This window comes from Rhinatrema bivittatum, chromosome 7, assembly GCF_901001135.1.
Source record: "Rhinatrema bivittatum chromosome 7, aRhiBiv1.1, whole genome shotgun sequence".
Lineage (NCBI taxonomy): Eukaryota > Metazoa > Chordata > Amphibia > Gymnophiona > Rhinatrematidae > Rhinatrema > Rhinatrema bivittatum.
The window spans coordinates 76440740-76463250 of record NC_042621.1 but is presented as its reverse complement, the minus strand read 5'-3'; the positions used below and the strand labels follow the sequence as shown (position 1 = coordinate 76463250).

Genomic DNA, 22511 nt, shown 5'->3' with positions numbered 1-22511 from the left:
GCGCCGGCCGAGGCAAGCCCCCGACACGCCCCCCCCCCCCCAGGAAAGCCCTGGGACTTACACGCGTCCCCGGGCTTTGCGCGAGCTGGCAGCCTATGCAAGATAGGCTCGGTGCGCCCAGGGGGGGTTTGGGGTAGGTTTTCGGGGGTTACACACATAACCCTTTGAAAATCCACCCCTCTGTGTGCAAATCATCAATGGAAAAACAGAATTATCAACATTCCTCTTAAAATATCAAACAATACATTCAAGAAATAGAAAACATCAATATGAGTAGTAAAACCATAATAATACTACTTATTTCAAAACTGCTGATGAATAGAATAACATCCAATGTTTAAAAACTTTTCCAAACAGCAAGAAAATATTTCAAAACAGCATGACCTGAAATAATAATTAAAGCTAATAGGAATAAACAGACTCCCTCACACGCATACACAGATGTTCTTTCACAGGCACACAAATATATACTCGTGTTCTCAACTCTACAGGCTCTCCTTCTCACAGACACACACACAGGCTCCCCCTATCCCACAGGTAACCTTACATACACACACACATACACACACAAATAGGCTTTCACTCTCACAGGCTCCATCACATGTATGCAGACACGGTCATTCCCACGTGTTTTCAACTCTCACACAGGTTCACACTCTGAGCCTTATCCCTCTTCTGACCTTCACAGTGGCCATTGCAGGATGGGGTCTAGAGTGGCCTGCTGGGCCTCTTAATTAAAAATCTTATTACACTGTATTTCCAAAAAACTGTTTAATTTGGATTACATATGTACAATCATAAGAGTTCAACATGAAATACACTCACGACTTCACACTTTATACATATTGATCAAATACAATAAAAACATCTTCTCGAGCTGCCCCATATGACCGCGGCCGCCTTCCAGGCCTTTTCTTTGGCCACTGAGGTTTAGGGCCGCCTCTTCGACTGCTGTGTGACGTGCTCCATGATGGCCTGTTGAGCCTCTCCTTTCTCTTCTGCTGTGGGATGGGGCCTGCTCCTCCTTTTTAGCAGCGCAGATGGGCTTTTGATGTAGGGGATTCCTTGTACTCCTCTCCTCCTTGCGCAGGTTGGCAATGCTTTCTTAGCGACACTTCCCTCAGAGCTCTTGTTATGGTCTAGCAGACCTCGGGTTGGGAGTCGCTGTTCTAAACTTTGACTTATGAGAAGATTAAAAAGTTATATGACCTCTTATTTGAATCCTGTACATGGAGTGATCCTTGGAAAATCTGGGTTTGATAGTCTCTCCATTGTTGCATTGTTTTCATTGGCTGCCAAATGTTGAGAGGGCAAAATTCAAACATTTGGCAGCCAATGAAAACAATGCAACAATGGAGAGACTATCAAACAATGCATCTTTTGGACATTGAGAAGAAACAATCCTAAATATCTCGGGGAGAAATTTGTCCTGGCACAGGTCAGGTCATTTGCTGAGATCATCAAAAGGCTGTTTATTATCTACAACAATTCCTTGAAACTTTATATCCTGAGGAGTATTCTTTCTGGGCTTTCTCTTCAGTTCCTCTTGCTGGTATTGATCAGGTCAGAATTCAAATACTCAAAATTTTTCAAGCAGATTAAGATCTGGTTATTTCCTAAGGTGTTCTTAATTTACGTTTGATGCTCTCTCTGGATAGAAGCTCTTTTTTTGGTCTATAAGCGTTTTATGACATGTTCGTTTTTTTTTTGTGATTATGGATATTATGTGAAACGCTTTTGTTATATTTATATTTGTTAAAGTAAGTTGAAGCAATGCTGTTTACTCTCCTCAGAACCCCACATTAATCCCACATTAATGCTTGCAGTATAGAGCAGTAGTTCTCAACCAGGGATAAGTGTATTCCTGAGAGATTTGGAAGTCTATCTGTTCATTGGACACCAAAGGACAGTTTCCTGCCACTGCTGCAGGATGAAGCAGCTTGGTTGCTGTTAATGATGCATTGCCAGCATCAGTCTGCATTCCCTTCTACTCCCAGATCACCTGCAGCATCTCCCCAATTTCACAGCAGCTGGTGAGCCACAGAAGGGAACAGGAGAGGCAGCCAGTCACGGAACCAAAGAACATGCAGCAGGCACTACAGTGGACAGTGGAAGTCTGGTGCTTCATGCCCCTCCCTGTGGCTACTGTGTCTTCCTCCTTCTCTTGTCTTCCTATTGCTTGGGCTTCCTGATTAGAAATGAAGCCTGCACAAGGGTAGGAAGGAAAGAAAGTTATAAAACCAGGAAGTGTAGAGCTTTAATTGAACCCTTTGGTACCTGTGGCCTCTCCAGAGTTGTTACTTCCTTGCTCATAGTAGTTGCTTTGCTTCCTATTGGGAGAAACAGACAGGCTGGAGAGATAGATGGGGGGAGAGATGAAAAAAGTTGACGGGAGCTAAAACCTGAGTAGGAAGAAACAAACAGGAGATATAATTATCTAAAAGATGGGTAAGGGAGAGGGGGGAAGAGAGCAAGAGCAGGCAGGTAGTGAAGGAAGGAGGAGAGGCAGGGAATAGAGGGCTAGGAAATGGGAGTGGAGCCAGTTTTTGGGTTTTTTTTTTTTTGGGGGGGGGGGAAGCATGGGAGGCTGGGAGAATGAGCTGTGGAGGGCTGAGGGAGGGAGAATTGGTTAGTGTGAAGTGGGAGAGCCAGCAAAGAAGAGATTGAGGGATTAAAGGAGGTCAATGGTGGAAGAGGCAGAGAAGTGGAAGGGTAAGAAATAGAGAAGAAAAGTGAGAAATGGGGGAAGCTAGACGATAAGCATTGGTAATAGAGAGAAGAAAGATATCTGAGAGACAGGTAACAGAGAAATCTGATGATGAGGAATCGATAATGGAAAATAGAACAAGAAATAGAAAACAGGCAAGATGAAAGCAGAGAAAAGACCGGGGGGGGGGGGAAGGTAGAGAAAACATTTTATTTCCTCTAGTTCACTTTTGTCTGCAGTTCCCAGTGGATATTTTCCTCAACTCCTCACGTTGCTGATTTTTCTTCTGTTTTTCAGTGTGAGCCTCTTTCAGTTATTATATTTTAATGGCTTCTGACCCTGATAAAAAGCTAATTAAGTCTGTGGCTGCAAGTTCAAGTGGTGCTTTAAGCCTTGGTGTACATTGGCGGCGCCAGTCAAGATTTTTTGAGAATTTCATTGTTTGCTTTCATTTTGTATATCTTTTTGTTGATGTCCGAGAAGTGTGCATACTGTAGTTACATAATAATTTTTATAGAGCCACATGATGACGGTGTGCATTGCCTTGGACTCAAGTATGACATTGTGGTTGGTAGCACCTGTCAGAAGATGTCCCAGCAATATTAATGCTTCAAAGAACATGTCTGGATCGTGCTTTTTGTTTGGCCTCAAAGGCTGAACCATAGAGCATCACTCATCCTCAGAGTCCAGCACTGGTGGGAGGCACGGGAGTGAAGACTGCTCTTGCTCCACTCACCTGATGCATGTTGAGGGTTTTGCTGAATTAGTTCTTGCATTGGGAGTTTACTGATGATGTGCATCATGCGAAGGCCCGGTAGCATCAGCATCGTTCCACATGAATGCTGGGAATAGGGATAAACAGACATCTGCCGTACATCCTCCCAAACCATCCATAGAGTATGCTAGGCTTTGTCAGTCTCCAGGGATCCATACCACTGTCACAGATACACCTTGGGAAAACGTGCCTTCTCCTACTGAGACCCTTGCAGTTCTGACACTGGCAGTCTTTGCCGAGTAACTGGATAAGAGTCCACAAAGTGATTACTTGCTATTTGCCTTTCTCTAATGCATTGGTATTATTCACCTATTCACTGGGGAACACAATTTTCATTGAGTTAGATCTAACACTTGTTTTTGACTAACTTTTGACATCTGAATCAAAAAATGACCCGTTTTTCTCCAACTTTTTAAGGTACAGGATACCCACCCTTTGTCCCAAAACTCATACAAAATGTACATACAAAGGAAATAAAAGAAAATATTGCCTGAATATACTGGTTATTTAGTTATTTTATTCATCCAAATGCTATACATTGTTACTGTAAGTCAAATTATGTACAAGTAGTAAAGTTCTGCTACCAAATATACATATTAAGGTAAAAATTTACGCTTTTAGCTTTTCCGGCAGTGTTCAATCTGTGGACAACCTCGCCTGATGCTCCAAAAATAGTCAGCGATCATATGTACATCCCATCTACCCTGATACCATGCCTCCATGACTTTCAAATCTTGTTGGAATCGTTCACCTTGCTTATCACGGACTACACCAAGGTTTTTCGGGAAGTCAGCAAGATGGCTATGCAGAAGACGCACCTTGATGCTTATGTTGCAACAAAGCATTTTGAAGTTCTCCAAGAGTTTCTGGACAATTTCGGTGTAATTCTGTGCTTGTGTATTTTCAAGAAAGTCCTTGAAAAGGTGTTTTTGAATGACAACCAAGCATTCTTTTGGAGTTCTGACATTGTCCCGATGAAATGCTCCCTAATCTGTGGACCGTCAAACACACAGGCCTTTATCTTTTCAAACGACAGGCTAGGAAATGCCATATGAGATACTTGAAACAGTCTCCTTCAGTTGACAAAGCTTTAACGAATTGCTTCATGGTTGTAGGTAGGAATTACAACAATTCTGGCACTTACCGCAAAGTGCGAAAAAGTTTATCGCAGTTTGCGGTAATGCCTATGTGAAGCGCTAAGATAGGCTGTTTATCGCAAAGTGCACTATTATCATAAAACTCTCCCCTTTTCCTATACCATGTGATATTTAGTGCATTTTGATAAATCCAGGCCTAAGAGAGGCTGTAGAGAAAAAAACCTGACGTGATAGACGTCAGTTTTGAAATCAGCATGCTTATTTAAGTCTAAAACAGCTGAAAAATTGAACTCAACATGAATTATGTTAAAAATTTTTCCCCTTATCAGAGTCTGTTCTAGGCAGATTCCAACAATATAAAAGAGGATATCTATCTTCTACAATTTTTTGGATGAATTTACGATTTTGCTGAACAAATTTTAACTAACCATTAAAAACTGGCCCAATGACTCAACGGCGAGCACTGTGTGAAGCCATCCAGCTGAACTTTTATTTTACTGGGGGCTCGGAAAGGGAAAAATAATCCAGAGAATGGAGAAGAGGAGCCAGCTCAGTGACTTGGCAACAGTCTTACGCATTACTATTCAGGAGATGTAGATTTAGTTTTCGGGCCTGGCTCTGCCCATGCCATTTGAGGATGGAGATGCTGTTGAGACGGGGGGGGGGAGGAGGAAGAGGATGGTGACCCAGTTATTGTTAGAGTTGAGACTTAGAGCCCACAATACCAGGGTTCTGGAAGGAGCCATGGTACAATGACTGAGTTTAAAAAATGGGAGGATATCCCCAAATTATTGCAAATGAAAGCTCATGGTGCTGTAGTCCAACGGAGGCCAAATCCAGTCAAGATGGAAGTCCCCAAAATGGAGCAGGAGAAAACTACTGAGCCATTCTTCCCCCTCCTCTCCATTAAAAGCAAGATAACAAGGACTTGGATGTATGTCTTGCTTGGTTAGTGGTTCAAAAGTATTGTCAGTATCTATTGCATACAAGTAGAGTTTTGCTATGAACATTGACAAATTTAGTATATAATTGGGGTCAGTTTAAACTGATTTTTCACTGAAAAATTGCTTGGTTTTTGCCAAGGTGAAATCAAGGTGAACTGATTTTCATCCTAATTTCAAAAACTTAGCAACAAGCTCACAATGCTTTCCAGCATCTCCTCTCTTGGAATGCAGATAGTGGAGAATGCAAACAGCTGGACCTGGACTGCACATGCAGCCAAAAAAAGTATAGGAGCAGCATGCATGCAGGGCTGGGGCTAGGTTTTTTTTTTTGTTTTTGGTTTTTTTTTTTTTTTTTGCTGCCCTGTGCAAAAAAGTACTGTGCTGCCCCCCCCCACCCCTCGATTCATTCAGTGTCCATCTCAGATCCATCAAAATAAAGCCCAGCCCCGTCCTATAATCTTTATTTTTAAAAACTGACACGTCCCCCTCCCATCCCAGAACCCCTGGATAGGGCAGGGTATGAGGGTACCCTAGGCAAACCTTCAGCCTTGTGCGCACACACTCTTCCACACCCTTTATAGACACACAAATTATGCATTTATGCATTTATAAGAAATCTTACGAAAAAGAACATTCAAAAGTACAGTCTGAGGCAAAAATATCACAAGCATATTGTATTTAATGTACTGCTGTGTGCCAACCTGAAAAGTCTGCAAGAAAGACACTTAGAACTCATAGAATTAGACTTTTTGTAATGCATGCCGGGTGTGGGCTTGGCCCTCAGAAAGCCATGAATAAACAGAATTACCATTACAACATAGGGTTGTTTTGGTATGAAAGGTTTACTAACAACCTTATTTATAACAAGGCAACCCTGCACATATTACACCAGGCCCTAGAACTCCAATAAAACTCTTATTAGGAAACCAGACTGCTATAGATGCCTTCACTGAAACTACATGCTAGCAAAATACCTCACCTCGATCATATATATATATGCAGAATACAGAATAAAGAAACCAGAAAGTATAAACAGAACCGTGCCGAGAAGAACTGAACTGGAACCCACATCAAGTCAGCCTCTATATGCAGAGTAACAATAGAAAAACAGAAACATTACCATTCATAAAAATTAAATAATAAAATCAAGAAATATAAAACATCAATCATAATAGTAAAATAATTTATAAAAAGAATAAATATTTTAAACAGTTTATTGAATAGTATATCCAAAATTTCCCAATCACCAATAAAATATTTCAAAACATCTGATGAATAAAAAATCCAATAATTAAAAAATGTTCTATTATCCCCAAACCAAAAATATTAAATATTTCAAAAGAGTAGAACCAACAAATTACAGCAAATAATTCAAACTAATAAGGATTAAAAAAATCTTCTGCTGTCCATACCTGCGATCTTCTCATTTCCAGTCACCTGAAATTGTCATGGATTGGGGGAGGTAGGGCTGTACAAATTGTATCTTTTTTCACACACATACACAATAACTCTTTCATTCTCTCATACACTCCCAAGAAATCACCAAAGTTTTAATGTGTTTTTTAGTGTCTGAAATTTCAGCCTCACATTCTATTTTGGGACCTAGGGAAGGGGCCACCTAGTCTTAGATTTACTGTCTCACTTCTCATATGACCTGGTTGGGGATTTTCGGCTCTGCACTTTTTTTTTTTTTTATTCTATGCTTCTGGAGTACATGCAAGGGATACCCAGCCCTGTGTTGACCGTGTGGCATAAGCCCAAGTGCAATGTGCAATCACTATTTCTTTAGATGCGATCTCGAAGAGCTTGTATGGCCCATGCTGACAGGTCTTAGGGACCCAATACTCTAAGATTTAAAACTTTCAATTGAAGTAATTGTTTAATTAGAACCATTATTAGTTGTTACAAATTCAATATAGTAGAATAAGCATTATACATTTAAAATCACATGTAATAGGATTGGACAGAATTATTTTGGGACAAAATCCAGGCTTTGTTCCATCGCTGTTAGAACTCTGAATCATTGAAGAAAAAGAACATAAGAACATGCCATACTGGGTCAGACCAAGGGTCCATCAAGCCCAGCATCCTGTTTCCAACAGAGGCCAATCCAGGCCATAAGAACCTGGCAATTACCCAAACACTAAGAAGATCCCGTGCTACTGATGCAATTAATAGCAGTGGCTATTCCCTAAGTAAACTTGATTAATAGCCGTTAATGGACTTCTCCTCCAAGAACTTATCCAATCCTTTATTAAACACAGCTATACTAACTTCACTAACCACATCCTCTGGCAACAAATTCCAGAGTTTAATTGTGCGTTGAGTGAAGATGAACTTTCTTTGATTAGTTTTAAATGTGCCACATGCTAACTACATGGAGTGCCCCCTAGTCTTTCTATTATCCGAAAGAGTAAAAAAAGATTCACAGCTCTATATTTCTAATAACACTCGCTATATACAGTATATTCCTTCTTATATATTTTTAGTGATGTCTTATGAGTAATCAGCTGTTGAATTTGGAAGACCTCAGACAGTCCCCTATGCCAATAGTGAGTTTTTTGAGTTAGTATGGCCTCCTTCAAGATAGTTATTGGGGGACTGCTTGGCCAGTTAGATAAGTTGTTTGTGTTTCTTCATGTTCACAAACTGCCAGGATGAAAACATTTCCAATTGTGTATATATTGGAGTTGAAATGCCCAAAGCTTGTTTGCAGATGTTGTATAGGGCACCACTTCTTACATGGCTGTCTGCAACCTGAAAATATAAAGGAGGTATGCAACAGTCTGTCAAACAGATTTCCTTTCCTCCATGTATTTGTGCTCTCTTCACTTTTACCTGGGCTTTAATTTTAAAATCATGTACATCAGAACACAATCTTCTAATACGTGTGATTTTAAAATTAAAGTCTAGAATTAGCAACAAGGTTCCTTCAAAGAGGATATCTGGCTGTGTGAGGCAAGCTTTCTGCTGGGTGTTATTCACAAATAGGGATTTACAAATAATAAGTTCAATGGGAGAGGGTAAGGTAGATGTGTATATTGAAACATATTGTTTCTTTGGTGCATATTTGTAAGATCATTAAGAAAAATTGGAAAATTCTTGACAAATATACATTTAGATAGCCTCCGTTATTTGCCTTCTCGTGTGGCAATGATATAAGAAATCTACTTGTAAGATCAGCAATGGTAATGCCAGAGTTGATCTCTCAATTGGAGCCTGACACCTCATCTTCTACCTTGTACAACTTTACATTTGGTATTGTAGCGTTCTGAAGTTGACAGTCTTCTGTCAACAGTCTTCTGTCTTCTGTCTTCTGTCAACAGTCTTCTGTCAACAGTCTTCTGTCAACTTCAGAACGCTACAATACCAAATGTAAAGTTGTACAAGGTAGAAGATGAGGTGTCAGGCTCCAATTGAGAGATCAACTCTGGCATTACCATTGCTGATCTTACAAGTAGATTTCTTATATCATTGCCACTTTGTTAAATTACTAATATTAGGGATGTGAATCATTTTTTGACGATTTAAAACAATCGTCAGATATATTTTAAATCATCAAAAATCGTTAGAGCCATGATACAATAGCAATTCCCCCGATTTATCGTCAAAAAATCATAAATCGGAGGAGGGCGGGAAAACCGGCACACCAAAACAACCCTAAAACCCACCCCTGGTGGTCAAGAGGAATAACCAGTAAGAAAAAAAGGTGATATGCCCTTGTAGAGGTCATTGGTGAGGCCTCGAGTACTGTGTTCAATACTGGTGCCCGTATCTAAAAAAGGATAAAGACAGAATTAAGGCAGTCCAAAGAAGAGCATCCAATATGGTGTGGGGTCGGCATCTGAAGACTTTTAAGGAGAGGCTGAAGGATCTGAATATGCATATCCTGGAAGAGAGGAGGTGCAGGAGAGATATGATACAGACCTTTAGATATCTGAAAGGTTTTAATGATACACATTCGTCAAACCTTTGCCAATGGAAAGAAAGAAATAGAACTAGGGGTCATGAAATGAAACTCCAGGGAGGATGACTCAATCAATGTCAGGAAATATGTCTTCATGGAGAAAGTGGTGAATGCCTGGAATATCCTTCTGGAGGAGGTTGTGAAGACAAAAACAGTGAAGGAATTCAGAGGTGCATGGGATATACACTATGGATCCCTAATGGATAGAGGATGGAAATGAAGAAAAGAATGCATGGGGGTAACTTGCTGGTGTGGCGGTTACTGCCCTTAACCAATGACCCTTCCTACTGTTGATGCAACTCCATCATGACTCTCTGCTTCAACGGCAGTGGGAAAAGAGGAATTAGATTCATACAATTAGATTCATGCAGCAACCAATGAGAGCCCCGACTTTTACGGTTTGGGGAACAAATAAACATGGGGTAACTTGCTGATGCAGCTTTTACTACTCCTAACCAATAAGCCTGATACTTTTGATGCAACTCCAACATTGCTCTCTGCTTCCGTGGCAAGGGTAAAGGGAAATTGGATCAACGGCATCCAATAAGGGCCCTGACTTTTATGATTTGGGAAACTGATAAGCATGGGGGTAACCTGCACAATGAGGCAAATACTAGCATAAACTTGTTGGGCAGACTGGGTAGATCATTTGGTTCTTTTCTGCTCTCATTTCTATGTATATAGAAACTGCTGTGCCACTTTGGCTAGATCTAACCAGGTTGAGGACTTATGTGCCCAATATGCAAGCACATCTCTGTCTGGATCCTCTATGGACTTTGTCAAATAGCGTGTCACAGACCTTTGCGCTAAGCTCTCCTTTGCTTGGGTTGGCTGAGATACTTTCTTTCAGCCAGCTGCTTTCACTCTGGCCTGTGCCAAGAAAAATGTTTTTGTGGGCAGTGAGGCTATGGCATATTGTGGTTGGGGAGGAAGTGTTAGCTGTGTGGATGCTACTCCTGCTTGACCTACTCTCTGAGGTCAAGCAGGAGTAGCTACTGTTTCTTCTTGTGCTAGACCCCTTCTCTGCCCATACCTCTAGCACTCCTTCTGACAGACCCAACCATTCCAGCACCTGCTTCATCTGTGAGACACTCAAACTGTAGGGCAACATTTCCTTTCACCTGGGGATCAAGCATTGTAGCAATCTTGTATATGTTTTCTGTCAGAGGTATCATGTACTTGATGCTGCTAGCAGTCCACAAACTGCAACCCTTTGCTTTCTTTCTGATGTCCTGCTGTAAGCTCTCTTAATTTTCCATTAGATAATTTACTATTGGGATCACATCACCCAAAATGGCACCTTTAGCATTCATGTCCTCCGTGGTGTCCTTGAAGGCTTCAGGATATCTACCAGATGCCTAACGACTGCCCAATCATGATGCCCCAGGGGACAGTTCACACTTATCCTTTATTTCCTGAGACACATTATGAATGGCTGTCTGCTGCTCCACTAACCTCTGCCACATCAGGTACGTTGAATTCCAACGGGTGCCAATATCAACAATGAGGCACTTGAGAGGCATCCCAATTTCTTCTTGCTTCTCTCAGTGGAAAAAGGTAAAGAGTGTCTCAGCGATTTGTACTTGGACTGGTGCTTTTTAATATATTTATAAATGATCTGTAAAGATATACAAATGAGGTGATCAAATTTGTAGATGACACAAAATTATTCAGAGTAGTTAAATCACAAGCGGATTGTGTTAAACTGCAGGAGGACCTTGCGTGACTTGAAGATTGAAGTCCATATGGTAGATGAAATGTAATGCGGATAAGTGCAAGGTGATGAATATAGGGAAAAATAACCCATAATATAGCTACAAGATATTGGGTTCCATTTTAGGAGTTACCACCCAGGAAAAAGATCTGGGTGTCATAGTTAATATTATATTGAAATTGTCTGCTCAGTGAAGTCAAAAAGCAAAGTGTTAGCAATCATTAGGAAGGGAATGGCAAATAAAATGGAGGATGTCATAATGCCTCTGTATTGCTCAATGGTGAGACCGCATCTTGAATGCTGTGTGCAGTTCTGGTCGCCACATCTCAAAAAAGATATAGCATGAGCAAAATGATAAACAGCAAGGAATGGCTCCCCTATGAAGAAAGGCTAAGAAGGTTAGGGCTGTTCAGCTTGGAGAAGAGAAGGCTGAGGCGGGATATGATAGTCTACAAAATCATGAAAGGACTTGAACGGGTAAATGTGAAACAATTTATTTACTCTATCGGATAATGCAAGGATTAGTGGGTTCTCCAAGAAGTTAGCGAGTAACACATTTAAAATGAATCTGAGAAAATTCTTTCACTCAACACTCAATTAGGGTCTACAATTCATTGCCAGAGGATGTGATTAAAGCATCTGGGTTTAAAAAATTTGGATAAGTTCACTGCTATTAATATTGAATAGCCACTGCTTGTTGCCTGCATCAGTAGCATGGGATCTATTTAATGTTTAGGTACTTGCCAGTTACTTGTGAATTGGATTAGCCACTGCTGGAGGCAGGATACTGGGCTTCATGGACCCTTGGTCTGACCAGTATGGCATATCTTATGTTCTGTGTTCTTATGATTTAATAAAACTTCTTGTTCTGTGAACCAAGTGTTAAGTAAAACTCTTTTTTTTACTCTGCCTCCCTGCTAATACCATCAAACCTTTACAGATGTTACAAAATGCCACAGCAAGGATCCTAACCAAGACCACCAAAAGAGACCATATCACACCCATCCTACAGAACCTGCACTGGCTCCCAATCAAATTCAGAATTTTGTACAAAGTCTTATCGATCGTCCACAAAGCAATTTACATCACCCCTTTGGATCTCATGAACCCTCTTCAGCTTCGCTCTACCTTCAGACTGGTGAGATCCGCTTATAGAGACACCCTACAGATCCCCCCCCATCAAAACTTCATTAAGGAAGAGAGCTCTCTCCACTGCTGGCCCATCACAATGGAACTCGCTCCCTCCAGACCTCTGGCTCGAACAATGCCCGAGCAGCTTTAAAAAAAAAAAAAAAAGACTCAAGACCTGGTTGTTCAACCAAGCCTTCTCTTCTCAGCTGTTCTAAGTCTCCACTAGTAGACCCCATCCTTGGCAATCCGCTATTTGCACATACGCTCTAACATCTCGCTGTTCGTAACACATTTTACCTGTTGCCGCCGCCTTCTTTTATACCTGGCATTACACCTAGCCAACATTCAGCCCCGGTCAGGGTTTTCCGTTTTTTGCACTTTGTTAAACCAAGTTTTGTATCCAAGTTGATCATCCTGGTTCTATGTAAGGCATTCTCATGTCATGGTTATTGTTATGTGAACCGAAGTGATTGGTAACTTTGTTACCGGAACATCGGTATAAAAAAAAAGTGCTAAATAAAGTATACAGAGCAAATTAGTTGTTCATCCTTTATCAAATCAATATTAAGTAATTTCTGCCAAATCGATTGGCCATTAATAATATTCAATACTAATAAAGAAGGAGCAGCTAACACAATCAGATTTTGTGTAACCACTAAAGATCTCACACTTGGTTTATTTGCCTGAATTTTATACCTAAGCTTTTCATAATGTCTTCGGTCATTGATCGCCAGAATAGCCATAAACCGTATCACACAAACCAAAAATATTAATAATCCCCCCCCTGTACTAAATCACAGGATAATGTGAAAATTGTGTTTGAAAAATGCTTTGGCTCTTTAAGTTAGCACCCCTAGTACATCACCTAGGAGGCCGGGCTATTAAGAATCCAGAGTGGCATTTTGAAACCGCAAGATCTTTCAGTCCCGCTAACTGGAGCAAACAGATGCTAAAGCAGCTTTGCTGATGCACAGATGACAAAGTGCAGGATGACAAGAAAGCAGAATAGTAGATGGGTCTTTCTGCATAGGCTCTTTAAGTTAGGAATTTTGTTAATTTCACTTGTTAATCCCTTTGCCACATCTTTTGTGAAGATATTAAACAGCACTGTCCCAGTACATATCTCTAGGGCATTCCATTTACCTTTCGCCTTTAGGGAACTGATGTTCAGTTTTATCTATTTCCTGTTTTTTTTTAACCAATGACCAATCCACACTTCCTATTTCATTCATTTAAAATGTTCTAAGTTATCTTTCATCAGGGTTTTTCTCAAAAACTTTCTGAAAATTCAGATGTATTATATAGACTGGCTCACCCTTGGCATATTCATTAAAACCTTAAAAAAAAATCTAGTAGATTGGTAAAGCAAGACTTTTCTTTGCTTAATGGACTCTTTCCCTTTGTATCCTGTCTATATATGGCAAGAAGTTTTGTTTTTAAGAACAATTTCCTCCGTTTTTGCCCAGCATAAGATTTTGCTTCTATTGAAGGTAGTCATGTCTTGATTATATGCAAGTTTCATGGTCAGTATTTGTGGAAAATCATCAGTATAGTGGTTGAAGCATGCAGGAGCCAAGCACCGTTTTTTTTTTTTTAAGGGTCCTGATCTGGCTGGTGGATAGCTGCCATAATATGATGAGCCTGGAGGCAATTAAATAGCTTTAGAAGCAGCCTAGGGTGCTGGGCCCTGTCATAAGCGAAAGAGAAGTCAATAAACACAGCACCACACTTTTGATTACATCAAAGGAACCTTTGCGTTCAATCTGTTGCAGCCAGAGCCTGATGGTCAGTGTCTCTATTTTCTATTTAGTATTAATTGTTCCCCAGGCTTAAAAGGAAGAGACGAGAGATGGCACACTAGCTTTTTAAATCATTGTTTACCTTATATGGTTTCAGAATGGCAAGGATATTAAGCATCTTCCATAGGTAAGGTAATTTTGCTGTGACAAAACCCTTAAACATTCTAGGAGCAGAGGACCTGCACGCGTGAGCTTCCTAGAGTATATATTGTCAGGGCCTGGTGCCTTTCCAGGCTTTAGTGTATCTAATGCTGTTTTAATTTTTGTTTCAATTTCAAATGAAGAGAATTTGGGGGGGGGCAAACCAATAAGATAATGAACGTCTTTCATCCTTATGTTTGGTAATAACTAAGCATTAAAAGGCTCTCTTTGGATATATGTATCTCATTTTATTGATGTATATACTGTATAAGCAATGCTATTTGGTGAGACAGGACAGAGTTCACACTTTGCTGACTTCTCAATAAGATGTTCGTCTGCCAGGCTTATTTATTTGAATGAGAAAAATCAATTCTTTTGACAAGTCTCCTGCCACCTTGTTTATGTTCCAAATCCAGTCTATACGGTAGCTGGGATGCTATATTGGAGGCTTCTTTCTTATTTGGTGCATTTTTTTAAAAGGCTAGTATAAATGTTTGCACTTTGGATCCCAGCCTATGATAAAGATATTGCTTCTGCCGAGTGGAATGCAAGATTTGGTTGTAACAATAATTCAATCATAGAAAATGGATTGGGTGTAATTTCCACTGAGTCTGGAGATGGTAAGTGGAGCTAAGCCACAATATATTGAAGTATAGTGCCAAGATGTATGTGGATCCTTAAACTTCAAAAGATGAATCAATCAATATGACGGGTGCCAAGCAACATCAATCTTTAATAAATATAGGTATGTAGATGAAATACAAGTAGGTTCCCCGACAGGATCCCAGTACTAAGCCTCTGAATTCCTTATTTTATGTTTGAGACTTCGGGGACTAATATTGGTCTTTTAAGCTATCTGGACTTCTTAACATGCAACCTGGAGATACCAAGCTATATTATTTCTTATGTCACATTATTTAAATTACTAGTATTGGGCTTCTGTCCCTCCTGATGCAGCCGGAGTGGCGAAACAGGCTGTGTCGGGGGACCTACTTATATTTCATCTACATACCTCTACTTATTAAAGATTGATGTCGCATGGCACCTGTTATATTGATTGATTCATCTTTTGCAATTTAAGGATCCGCATGCATCTTGGCGCTACACTTTGATAGATTGTGGTTTCCCCATTGTGTGTACCACATTGCTTCTCCATCCTTATTTGTGCTGTAAAAGTGGAGCTAAGAACATCTGTGAAGTTCCTTTGACAGGAAAGGAATGAGTATGTTGTGTCACAAGTTGTTGGTGTGTCAAATCCAGCTATTCATCATTGTAAAGTATAATCATATCCAGTTTTAAGGCCTGATGCAGAGCACTTTCCCATTTTATTTAGAATATTTATAGCCCCAATAATTGTTTGCAATTATGAATATCCATGTATAAAATGGTAGAGATGGGATGTGCAATGCTGAAAAAAAGATTTCAAGGCTGCAGTTGTACCAGTAGGAGATTTATACACATGTACAATGTGCAGACTGTGTAAATGAATGATGTGCCACTATGTCGCCATCTACTGGAGACAAAGCTGTTGTAGACTTTCTATGAAGACATTAAATTTAAACCTGGGATGTTAACTTTACTCTCATTGTGCAAGTGCATCTCCTGCAACAAGAGATTAAGTACATAATTGGCTTTGAATAGATATAGAAATACATCCTTCTTTGCTGGAGCGAAGCCCTCAATATACATTTGTAGAATCTCAGGAACAGTTGGCTATCTTTGTTCTGTAGTGAGGCTGTAAAACCCAGATATTTTGTCTTCTAAGATTAGCTAATTTAAAGCATATAAACTAAAAGTGTCTATGTACTATGCCTTTACTGTTTGTGTGGACATTGAAGGAAGTGGGGTAACATACTTTAAAAAATATCCATAAATGCACACTGCTGCATCCTCTGACCTAACCGTACACAGGAAGCATCTCTTTTTAACCTAGTATATTGAATCCAGTGTTTATATTCATCCAGATAGAGGACGATTTATGGCCAGGCCAATTTATGTAGGAAAACTCCTATTTCCTTATCCTGCTAGATCTGTCTCAAAACATGAGTTATCTCCACCAGTAGATGGAGAAAGAGAACCAACTTTGTGTGCTAGAACAAGATCTGGTGCAACAGACTGTCTACTATTTATCTATCTCCAGTGGATGGTGGACAGATTATGGATTCATCCTAGAAGGTTGTTACCCTGAAGATATATTTTTCTGCCTGTGATTACCTCCACAAGGCATATTTCTGAGCTACAGGCTCTTTCCTGTAATGAATCTTATTTGGTCAATTCAGAAGTGGTTATTGTTCAGCCAGTGCCTTCCTTCTTGCTGCAGGTGTTTACTGAATTTCATCTGAATCGGTCTGTTTCTCTTCTGATCTTCTGGAATGCTACTGGTACTAAATATTAGAATCTGAGGCCCTGAAAACTCATTCCATCAGGACTCGTGTGTCGTCCTGGGCTGAAGGTTGAGTGGTATCCCTGGAGGAAATGTGCAGGACTCTTTGCATTCCTTTTCTAGGAACTACAGGTTGAATGTTCAGGTGAGGGATTTTGTGAATTATGGAGAAGGATTCTCAATAACAGCCCGGGCCTGTTCATGCCCTGTCTGGAGGGGCCTGAGTACTTCCCACTTGTCGGAACTGATCTGGGAGGGTAATAAGGAAGGTAACATTTAATCTTATCTGTTAACTTCCTTTCCTTGAATCCTATCAGACCAATCCTTTTTCCTACCTGTGTAGGCCAAGGCTGTTGGAAGTTGAGGTGTCAGTGTTTACCCTTAGGGGTTGTTTTGTCTAACAAGATTTTGGAATTGCCTCCTATTCTTGGTTTTTTTTTTCTTCGGATTTCCTCCTTCAGCCCAATTTGAAGCCTGGGGAGAGGAGAGCAGTGCGGGTATGTTTAGACTGGACAGTTGGAAAATGTGGTTAATGGTAAGGTTTTCTTTTTGTGCTGTTCCTTTGACAGTGAGTATACAGGATAGGCAATCTGCTGCATAAACTCTTATGCTGGGGATGATGTCAGCAAACAAATTTTGGTTCTCTGTCTTCATCTGCTGGTAGGAGATGACAAGCTATGCAGTGCGTCTGGATTGACAGGATTCAACAAAATAAAATTAACAGATATTACATTTTACTTTACCTAGGTAAAGGATTTTGCAGTTGCTTTCTTTATGGTCGTCAACATTTTTCCTGATCCTGGCATACAACTTTCTTTTAAAATCTGAATGTAGACTGGACTCACAAATGTATCTTTATAACTCTTGATTAATATATATTATTTTTTTGCCTTCCCATTTCTGCATGTTTTCTTTTACTTTTATCTTTTTAGAAAATAATCTAGAGAGTTGCTGGAAAATTCAGCAGCACCCCAAAGCTTCCGATTTGACAGGAATGGTAGAAGGCAGGTCAAATAACTGCCTAATGAAGATGAATGAAGAAAATTGCTGGTACAAGAATCACGTGATGAGCATTCAGCCCAGGTTGTCGAAAATGTGATGGAATCTCACAGCTTCATTTATCAGTGTCATATTTGGGATAAAAGTGAGCAGTATTGTTCTAATTTCTCCCAGATTAATAGGTCAACCTTAATATTTATTTCTGTAGTAGAATATTTGTTTGATGTATTTCTGTTAGGCAATAACAGAAAAGAAGTGGAGAAAAACCTAAAACAGCCATCTTCTTATTCAGTTGAAAAACAGCATGCAATAGATACTTTAAGGTGTGTTTTTTAAATTTGAAAACAGTCATAGGTATTCAATACCCATATGAAAGCAATAATAAAAGCAACAGCAGTTTATTGTTATGTACTAGACCTTTTGGTATATAAATTGTTTCTTAGTGGTGTAACTAGTCTGCATTAGCATATGAATTTCAACTAAAAAAACGTGATTTGTTTTTTTTTTGTCAAGCAGGCATGAATTTAACCATAATATGTGGGTGACATCATCCAACGGTGCCCAACATGTACCCAGCTCTCAGAGCTCAGTAAAGACCTTAATGAGCATGTGTGGGAATTCCCACATGTGCACACTGCCTCAGGAACCCATTAGTTTTTACTTTATCTGACCTACTGCACAGATGTGTTCCCTGTGTCTGTCTACAATTTGTTTTGCGACCTTTTTTTTTTTTTTAACTGGCCTTGTTTTTCTGCATCATTGCATTGATTTTCTTTCTCAAGCCACAGCCTCAGCAGCCCCTCAACTGAAGTTTTCAGTTCTTCAATTTAAAAAAAATGTGTGCACAAAATGGAGAAGTTCAGGACTAAAAAGACTATGGTCAGCTGCTTCAAGGCCTGTATTTGTGAACATTGGATAGCCATCACAGGTTTTTGCTTTGTTTACTTTTGTTGCCCAGGGCTGGATCGTGCCTCTGCCAACTCCTACAGTTATGGAAGAATGTTCCCAAGGGTGCAATAACACCACATCTGAAAAATGGAGGCCTTGCAAAAGGTGTAGCACAGCCTCTCGTTATCCCGGAGAGTGGTGTTGACAGGCTGTCAATACAGAAAATCCTCTCCCTCCTGCATGTCAGGCAAAGTTCCCCCAACTCCCATGTCACTGATTCCCTGATCCATCTCAGGTCAGGAGGAGTGTAGTGCCATCTTGGCCTCAGAAAAGCACCTAACAGGCGCAAGGGGATCCCATCCAAGGCCTTCTCCCTTGGCATGAAAGAAGCCGGCACTATTAACGTGTTCCTCTGTTGGAGCTAGCAGGCCTTGACTTTGATGTGAGACAGAACCTCTTCAGTGCAGGGTGCCATCCTCCTTCATGGCACAGAAGATCCCTATGCATCAGTTGAGCTCTTCTACCTAGACCTGGCACAATCCAGACCACTGTCCATCTCTTCAGTGTGGATTTTCTCTGTGGTGCAGCTTGCTGAGACTTTGTCCTTATTGAAGTGGTGCCAAAACACAAGTCCTGCTACAGTGCAGAAGGAGGTGTCTCCATTGCCATCCGTCAGACATTAGGAACCTGATACCCCTTGATAATCAGGCGTAAATTAGTCGATGATTGGGAAGTCTTGATGTATCAGGTACGGAGTGTCGTGGAGACAGCTATGGCTACCACTGTAGTCCTATGCTCCCACTCATGCCATTGGCATTCATGGGCCTTAGTGAAGAACAGCCATTCTAGGTCTCTGAAGAAGATATCTCTCCTACAACTCCAGTACAGAGTGACCTTTAGTCAGTGGGAATCCAGCTAATGGAGCTTGTGAAGAATTTCTTCACATGCTTAGACTCTTGAGGACTTGAAAGAGAGGTCAGAGTCTCTCCTGTCCAAGATGGCTAAAATCTTCCCATATAGTGACACTTCTGAATGCCCTCAGGAGCTCATGCTTCACTTCTGGGCTTCCGGTGGTGGGAATAAGTTCCTTACCTGCAGTCATAGATTTTCCTTCTCCAGGGGAGTCCCTCACAGATGAAAAAGGGAAGAAATGGCATCAGCATACTCTGTTCCTCCTGGAAGATTCCCCTTCAGAGCAGTGTAAGTCATTTCCCATCACTATTGTCATAGAGGCTAAAGCTCAGTGTACTGCCATGATTATGGGAGGAAGAGGATTCCACAGGGATTCCTTCTGACCCTTTACCAAACTTGCTCTAGCATACATGTCCTGTGGAAGATCTCTGCTACTCATGTTGCCTGGAAAAGCTGGCAAATACTCTTTCCATCAGTGTCACGAAGGATGTCTTTGGGCTGCTTCAGTTTTTCAGCCTATGGTGGACACTACATCCATTCTGGTACATATAGATATACAGGTGGATGTGGCAGGCATTGATGATATGCCTTCTGATGTCCTAAAAGCTGCATCTGACATATAGGGTGCAGGCCTTCCCAGATTTTGGGATGATTCAGTTACCACAAAAAAGATATAATTCAGTTATCTCAAAAAAGATATAATTGCGATGGAGAAGGTACAGAGAAGGGCTACCAAAATGATAAAGGGAATGGAACAGCTACCCTATGAGGAAAGACTAAAGAGGTTAGGACTTTTCAGCTTGGAGAAGAGACGGCTGAGGGGGGATATGATAAGAGGTGTTTAAAATCATGAGAGGTCTAGAACGGGTAGATGTGAATCTGTTTTTTACTCTTTCGAATAATAGAAAAACTAGGGGGCACGCCATGAAGTTAGCATGTGGTACATTTAAAACTAATCAGAAAGTTCTTTTTCACTCAACGCACAATTAAACTCTGGAATTTGTTGCCAGAGGATGTGATTAGTGCAGTTAGTATAGCTGTGTTTAAAAAAGGATTGGATAAGTTCTTGGAGGAGAAGACCATTACCTGCTATTAATTAAGTTGACTTAGAAAATAGCCACTGCTATTACTAGCAATGGTAACATGGAATAGACTTAGTTTTTGGGTACTTGCCAGGTTCTTATGGCCTGGATTGGCCACTGTTGGAAACAGGATGCTGGGCTTGATGGACCCTTGGTCTGACCCAGTATGGCATATTCTTATGTTCTTATCACACCATTCAGTGGTGGTGGAGTCAGCATTGAAGCATGTGAGGTGTCACTTATAAGCACTCTAACACATCTCCTGGAAAAGACTCAAAAGATCTTAAACATATTTGGGAAAGTCTTCCAGGCATCTGTGCTTAGTGGACTGAGGATCTTTGCTTATCAGCTGTACATGGTGCAATATTTTAATTAAGGTTTCAGCTTCTGCACATATTTGAGTCATAAGCCCTGGAATAGGTAAAATTCTTCCAAGCTGTAGAGAATATAGAAGAATATGAGAAGCGTCATATTTACTCTGTGTATGAAACTTTTGACTCAGTGGCCAGAGCTTCTGCTGCTTCCATTGTAGCTAGAAGGCACATGTGATTGAGTGGCCTTCATGAATGTGTACATGACTATCTGGTGGATATTCGTTGTGTTGGGGCCATCTTGTTTGGTGATGAGATGGAGATGATGGCTCTGATTTAAGGAGCATCAGTCCACCCTAAAGTCAGGTACCAGCCGGCTCCTAGCCCAATGTCTATATTTTTCCAAAGACACTCCTGCTCTTTTCAATGCCCCCAGTAGGAGGTGCCTGCTAGAGGACCTCGGAGGAAAGCGTGTCAACTAAAGACTCAGCAATTGCAGTCTAAGCTTGGGACTAGTTTTTCACATTCTTGAGTTGCCTCTTCATTTCTTCCAGTTGGGAGACGGTCCAGTTCTTCTGGAATGAATCCATGTCGCCAAGGAGTTTGTGTATTCCTGTACCTGGATGATTGGTTCGTGATGAGTCTATCTCTGACAGGAGGTCTGGAGGCCCTCAAAGTAAACGTCTGACTTCTCTGAGCTTCCTGTTAAGCTTCCCATTCAACCATGTCCGAAGGGATTCTATTTTTTAAATAAATATTTGATTGCATTATCCTATATTCTAAGCGATTTGCAAATAAAATTATAAAATTAAACACCATCTTGCCGCATTCTGAGTGGCACATGCTCCTGAACACAGACTTTCTGAGCTTGAACATAGCAATGTATTAAAAAAAATATTTTGAATGCCTCTTTTTCACAAATATATATTAAAGTCTTTCTAAATTTCTTCAGTTAAGGTTCCTTATAAAGTTAAACTGGCAGTGGGTTCCAAATGTAGGAGCTGCAAATGATCTGTTGTGCAGCTTTGCCAGCCTTATAACTCTCACCAAGGGGACATCCAAAACGTAATGGTCAGTTGACCTCAAATTTCTCATAGGTCTATAAATTTTAATCTTAAAGCTAAAACAATGTAGTGCATCACTGTTCAAGTCTTTGTGAAACAGAGTTAGCACCTTGAATCTAACTCACCACTCATCTGGCAGTCAGTGTAATGCACAAAGAGTCTGAATGATGTGATCATATCAACTAGTTCCAGTAAGCACACATGCAACAGAGTTTTGAATTACCTCTAAAACTGTCAAAGTTGATGTAGGAAGGCCAACATATATTACATTACTTTAATCTATCCCTGTAATAATCATTGCCTGAAGTACTGTTTGGAAATCATTTTGCTCTAAAAGGAAAAAAAAGGCTTAATCATCTGAAGCATACAAAGCTTAAAAATAATAAAAAAAAAAAAAGCTCCAAACCACAGTTTTTATATGAGCTCGGAAGAAAAGACCAGTCAAAAATAATTCCTAGATTCCATAGTTCATTTACATTTGAGATAGAAAACTACCTGGAAAATAAGATGACACACACTTTCTTATTCTGATAACTTCGATCTTACCCTTGTTTAGCACTTACTTATTTGCTATTAACCAGCTCTTAATGGCCTAAA

The 22511-nt window shown here is 40.4% G+C and overlaps 1 protein-coding gene across 4 annotated transcripts in view; it reads left to right on the top strand.

Moving 5' to 3' along the window:
• Positions 1-22511, top strand: part of TOX3 (TOX high mobility group box family member 3) — a 286153-nt gene that overhangs the window by 104619 nt on the left and 159023 nt on the right. Inside the window, exon 3 of one of the 4 annotated variants that reach the window (XM_029608538.1) lies at positions 17591-17802. The exons of the other annotated variants lie outside the window; for them this stretch is intronic. The gene's annotated coding sequence lies outside the window, so the exon portion shown is untranslated. The remainder of the gene's footprint in view (positions 1-17590; positions 17803-22511) is intronic. 4 annotated transcript variants of the gene reach the window in all.